The sequence below is a fragment of the Megalopta genalis genome, unplaced genomic scaffold, assembly GCF_051020955.1.
Source record: "Megalopta genalis isolate 19385.01 unplaced genomic scaffold, iyMegGena1_principal scaffold0042, whole genome shotgun sequence".
Lineage (NCBI taxonomy): Eukaryota > Metazoa > Arthropoda > Insecta > Hymenoptera > Halictidae > Megalopta > Megalopta genalis.
In genome coordinates this window covers 1,093,660-1,099,659 of record NW_027476111.1, presented here as the reverse complement: position 1 = coordinate 1,099,659, position 6,000 = coordinate 1,093,660, and positions in this window count along the sequence as shown.

Below are 6,000 nucleotides of genomic sequence, written 5' to 3'. Positions count from 1 at the left end.
CCAGATAGGCACTAGAGGAGCTAAAAGTTTACGCTTCCGAGGAAAGAATAGACATCCTCGCAATTCAGGAACCCTACTCTTTTCATAATGCCCTTAGTAGCTTCGGTCCAAACTCTAAGATAGTCACCGAACGCAAGAACTCAAAATAGAAAAGCTGTATAATACCCATTGCATATATGTCGAAATCACCTTCCAAGACCTAAAAATTGTAATCGTCAATATGTACTTCTAGTACAGTAAGAATATCCAGCCATTCCTCCATCATCTCGAAACCATCCTCCAAACCATGAAAAACCGCAACGTCCTCATAACCATAGATAGTAACGCCAAATCGCCGCTTTGGCACAATCAACACTCTGACGAAAGGGGCGAGATAATGGAGGACTTCATTGCCCAATCCCGATTACTAATTGCAAACGGACCAACGAACACTTTCACCTTCAACAACGCCCACAACCAATCTAGCATTGACCAAACCCTCAATTCAAAAAGCCTCCACAACCGCATCTCATCATGGTCAGTTCACTTGAGGTCCACTCACCCTAATTGGTCAGATGATGTGAACCGCGCAGCGCCAGCAAAGGCACGTTGGAGTGCCAAGGAGGTGTTATTGCTGGCGCGGCGCGAGGCAGAACTGACCATGAAGGGTACTCGGATCATCAATCAGGTGCTCATTGGGTTCCTGCCTGGCAGGTCTCTAGATGCCACTAAGGGTGCTCGGAAGCGCAAGGACTATCGAGCGATCGTGGTGCAGCACATTGGCCGCATTCAGCAGGACACACTGCAGCCGCGGCCTTGATCCGCTAGGGTGCGATGGAATCGCTTAGCAAGCAATGGACAAAGTCGTTAGAATGCGAAAGCATGGTGCAGAGCTCACAACTCCGGAAACATCACCCAAACCGGAGCGAGAACCAACATTTGGAGGTGCTCAAATCAAAAAGGCTCCTTCAAAATATCGTGAGAAGAAAGTCGGTCTTAAACCGATTGTTACATCACCGCTGCCGTGGTTACCCGGAAAAAGTATATTTGAAAAGAGAGAGTATATTTATTTATAATTAATAATAATAAGTTTTATTTAATTTAATAAAATTATAATAATATTGGGTAAGTGATAATAATTATAATTTATTAATATTATATAATAAACAAATCCATTACGTCCCTTAACGCGATTTTTTATTATTAAATCAGCTTTGCGAATCATTCGTTGAATTCTGTTCGGACACGGAATTATTCAAATTAAAATATCATTTACGAACTTTGTTAATCCTCACTGTACACCTTGCATAAAAATTTCATATGGTGCACGTAAAGTGTCATGCACACCAGAAAATTAAAACGGCTGTCACGTTTAAACTACATATTATTTCGGGTCCGAAAAATTAGTAAATATTCTCCAGATGTTCTAAACTACCCCCCCGTGTCCGCTACCTTGTCGTGGTGGGGGGGCTTCGTGCCCTAATGATCCTCAAGGCTGTGCCGGCGGGGATTTTATTCCCTGGCAGGTTCTACCTAGCCGGAGTGGCTTGAGGTGAGGGGCCAACTAAAGTCGGACACATACCGTAAACCTGTGGTCATGTTTTACAGGAACGGGGGTCTTGCCTTAACCGGCCGGACCGCGAGGATGACAACCTCTCTAAAAAATCCCTAGCCCCAAGCAGTGTTGCGCGGTGAAGAGGGCGTAGCTGGAGTAAGCGCCAGCTATGGTTGGTGGGTGCACCAATCGTTAGCGGACAACCCCGGGGTACCTGGCGACCCCCCGGGCGTATTAGCCTTCCCCGGGTATGGCGGCTCTACCCGGGGTGACCTCCTTTCCGACCACACTCGTGGGATCAGATATGGATTCTTTTTCAAATACAACCGGGGAGGGGGGAAACGAGCGTGAGGTGGAGGTGCGCGGGCCTATCGTGCGCCTCAAAAGATGTACAGAGCCGGTGTCGCGGAGGCATTCTGCAACACGCGGCGCAAAGAGGCCTGCGGAGGGCCTTGGCGACTGCGACGGGGGGGAGGAGTCGGACTTCTCCGTCTCCTCCCACCACTCGTCGCAGAGCGTCCCGGGCACCTCCACGAGGAAACGGGGCCGGCCACCGACGACCGGGCAATACGTTGGCCTCCAAGAGGTCAAACGTAGAGAGGCTGAGGCTGAGAGAAGCCTCATAGCGGGCATTTTCGACCCGGTTGCCCCGGGGCCGAGGCCTGAGAGGACAAGCGACCCGCTTCCGGATGAAGTGGAGGTCGCTGCTGATTTCCGAGGCCGCCCGACGCGGGACGTTGCGGCGGCAGTTATGGAGTGCCTGGGCGATGTGGCCAGAATCTCCAATGCTGCGACGGGCCTGAAGGCCAGTGCGGTGCGGTCCCTCCGGACGGCGGCCCTGAGCAGCCGGGTGGGCGTTGCGGAGCTGGCAGTTCGGTCGGCTCCCAGCGCCACCCGGCTGTTGGAAGCCGAGAATGCTCAACTAAGAGAGCAGTTGGCGGAGTTGCGGGCGGAAGTCGCCCGACTCCGTCAAGCGGTGGAGGCGGGGCCGGCTGTTGCCGGAATGGCTCCGCCGCTGCCCCCTGATGGGGGCAAGGGGTTGCTGCCGGTTATCGGCGCTCGGGGGCCCCAGTCACCTGGGCGAGGAGGGTCCTCGCCCCCACCCGCGGCTGTGCCAGCCGACTTGCTGGCACAGATCGGCTCCCTTATCGATGCCAAATTGGCATCGTTCAGAAGGGAGCTGGTCCCGCGGGTGCGAGGCCCGCGATCGGCGGCACCCGTGCCGCCAGCCCCACCCCTGCCGATGGACAGGAGGGGGGGAAAGAAAAAGGGTGGCAGTGGGGGAGCGACTGTGGTCGCTAAGGCGACACAAATGCAGCCCGCCCCCACTGTTGCGCCGCCCTCCACCACACCTCCAACTGAGGTGTGGTCAAAGGTAGTTGGCCGGAAGGCCAAAAGGGCGGCTGCCGCAGATAAACCTGCGGCAGCTGCCAAGGCTGCTTTGACCCAGAAGGCGGCGAGGCGGGTGGCACCGGCTGCTCCCAAAAGGGCTCCCCTGCCGCCGCGTCCGCCCCGCACGGCTGCCGTTACTTTAACGGTACCGGCCGGCGGGGCGATGAGTTACGCCGAGGCGATGGCCACTGCCAGGTCCAAAATAGACCTGGCAGAAATTGGCATCGCCTCGCTGAAGCCCAGGAGAGCGGTGACGGGGGCAATCATCTTAGAGGTCCCCGGAGCTGATGGAGCAGCCAAGGCCACTGCCCTGGCCTCTAAGATGGCTGACGCGCTGGCAGGGACCGGCGTGAAGGTCGCGCGCCCAATCAAAAAGGCCGACCTTAGGGTGCGCGGCCTGGTCGACTCGACCACGCCGGTGGAGGTCGCCGCAGCTGTCGCCCGTGTTGGAGGGTGCGACCGGGGGGATGTGAGGACCGGCGAAATCCGGTCTTCCCCCTCTGGTTTGGGCACTCTCTGGGTCCAGTGCCCTGCTGCGACCGCACGCAAAGTTGCGGTCGCCGGCAAATTGACAGTGGGCTGGACCCAGGCGACGGTGGAGGCCCTCAGCGCCCGGCCCTTGCAGTGCTACCGCTGCTTTGGCTTAGGCCACACGAGGCAGCGGTGCACTGCGGCCGAGGATCGGTCCGGCTGCTGTTTCGGGTGCGGCAGTCAGGACCATAAGGTGGCTGGCTGCACAGAAAAGCCAAAGTGCCCACTTTGCGCGGGAGCTGGCAAGCCGGCCGGCCACCGCCTCGGCAGCCGGGCGTGCCCTGCCAGCGCGAGACGCGGCAGAGGAAGCAGGGGGAAGAGAACCACGACGGCCAAGGCGGCAGCCGCCGTGGCAGCTCCTAAAACAAAGGATCCGGCACCCAAGGATGCCACCGTCGCGCCCGCGGGGGCGGTTGGGGCTGATAAAACCCCAGACGCCACCGCTCCCGCGGCAGCGATGGAGATTGAGGCGCCAGAGTAATGGGGCCTACTGGCCCTATTATTCAGGCCAACCTGAACCACTCGGTCAGGGCACAGGATCTTTTCGTGCAATTCCTGGCCGAGTGGGGTGCCGGGTTGGCCGTAGCGGCGGAGCCGTACCGGGTCCCCGACCATCCACATTGGATGGGGGACTTGGACGGCTCCGCCGTTATAATATGGGCAGGTCGGCCGGGGTCCCCGGCGTGCTCCGTTATCGAGCGCGGCCGGGGATACCTGGCCGTTGACTGGGGCCGCACCGTGGTTGTGGCGATCTACGCACCTCCGAGGTGGTCCCTCGCGGAGTTTGAACAGTTTCTGGACGTGGTGGGGAGATGCGTCTCCCGCTGCCAGCCACGTCCGGTGCTGGTCCTGGGGGACTTCAACGCCAAGTCTTCAGCTTGGGGTTCCCCCGGGACGGACCCGAGGGGCCGGGAGGTGCTTGATTGGGCGGCGGGACTCGAGCTCCGTCTCCTAAACACGGGCTCGGTCCATACGTGCGTGCGGTACAACGGGGGGTCCATCGTTGACCTATCATGGGCAACGCCCCCGGCCGTGCGCCGTATTACGGGGTGGAGGGTGGCGGAGGAGGTCGAGACGCTATCCGACCACAGATACATTGTTCTCGGCCTCTCCGCCGCCCCATCGACACCCCGACGTCGCCCCGCTGATGAGGGATCGCCTCAGCCGCGGTGGGCGCTGAAGCGCCTCGACCGGGACGCTCTGATGGCGGCAGCCCACGTCGTGGCCTGGCCGGCAACACCGGCCGGGCCAGTCGACGGGACAAGGGAGGCCCATTGGTTCCGGGGCGCAATGACGTCGATTTGCGACGTCGCCATGCCCCGGGCCAGGGTCTTCCCGAGGAAGGCGGTGTACTGGTGGTCGCGCGCGATAGCGGATTTACGCACAGAGTGCGTCCGCGCGCGACGCCAGTACGCCCGCGCCCGTCGACGACGACGTTCCGACGTGGAGCTGGCTATCCAGCTGTATGGGCGATACAGGGAGAAGGTGGTCGCCCTGCAGCTGGCCATCAGGCAGGCGAAGAGCCAGGCCTGGCGCGACTTTCTCGGGTCTCTAAACCGAGATCCGTGGGGGCGCCCATACAAAATGGCGGTGGGACGTTTACGTCCCTGGGCGCCCCCTCTGACGGAAAGCCTGGATCCGGGGATGCTCGGTCGGATCGTGGACGCGCTATTCCCCTTCAGCGGGGAGGCGTCCCGGCCCGTCCCTCAGCTAGAGGGACATGAGTGGTCCCCGGATCTGGAGGTCGCGCCGGAGGAAATGGCCGGGGTAGTCAAATGGCTTCGGGGCAAGAATACTGCCCCGGGGCCGGACGGTATCCCCGGCCGGGTCTGGTTGCTTGCCATGAGCGTCCTGGGCGGGAGGCTCAGAAGCCTCTTCTCCGGGCTCCTGAGGTCCGGGGTGTTCCCGGACCTCTGGAGGAGAAGTCGGATGGTCCTCTTAAGGAAGGATGGGAGGCCTGCGGATTCTCCCTCCGCGTACCGGCCCATTTGCCTCCTGGACGAGGTGGGCAAGATCTTTGAGAAGATCATTGCTTCCCGCCTCGCCAGGCACCTGTCCCGCGTTGGCCCCGATCTGGCGGACTGCCAGTTCGGCTTCCGGGAGGGGCGATCGACGGTCGACGCAATCGACCGTCTAAAGTCCCTCTCGGACAATGCCGTGGCACGGGGCGGGGTGTGCTTGGCGGTGTCGATCGACATCGTCAATGCATTTAACACCCTGCCCTGGTCCGCCATTAGGGAGGCCCTGGTTGAACACCAGGTGCCTCCCTATCTGAGGCGGGTGATCGGGGCCTACCTGCGGGACAGGTGGGTGGAATACCCGGGCCGGTACGGGACGATACGGAGGGAAGTGGACTGCGGGGTCCCACAGGGGTCCGTGTTAGGACCACTCCTGTGGGACCTGGGATATAACGCAGTCCTGAGGGCCTCCCTGCCCGACGGTGCCACTGTCGTCTGCTATGCGGACGACACGTTAGTGGTCGCCGTCGGGGACACCTTCGAGAGGACCATCCGACGAGCGGAGGTTGCGGTGGCAGCCGTCGT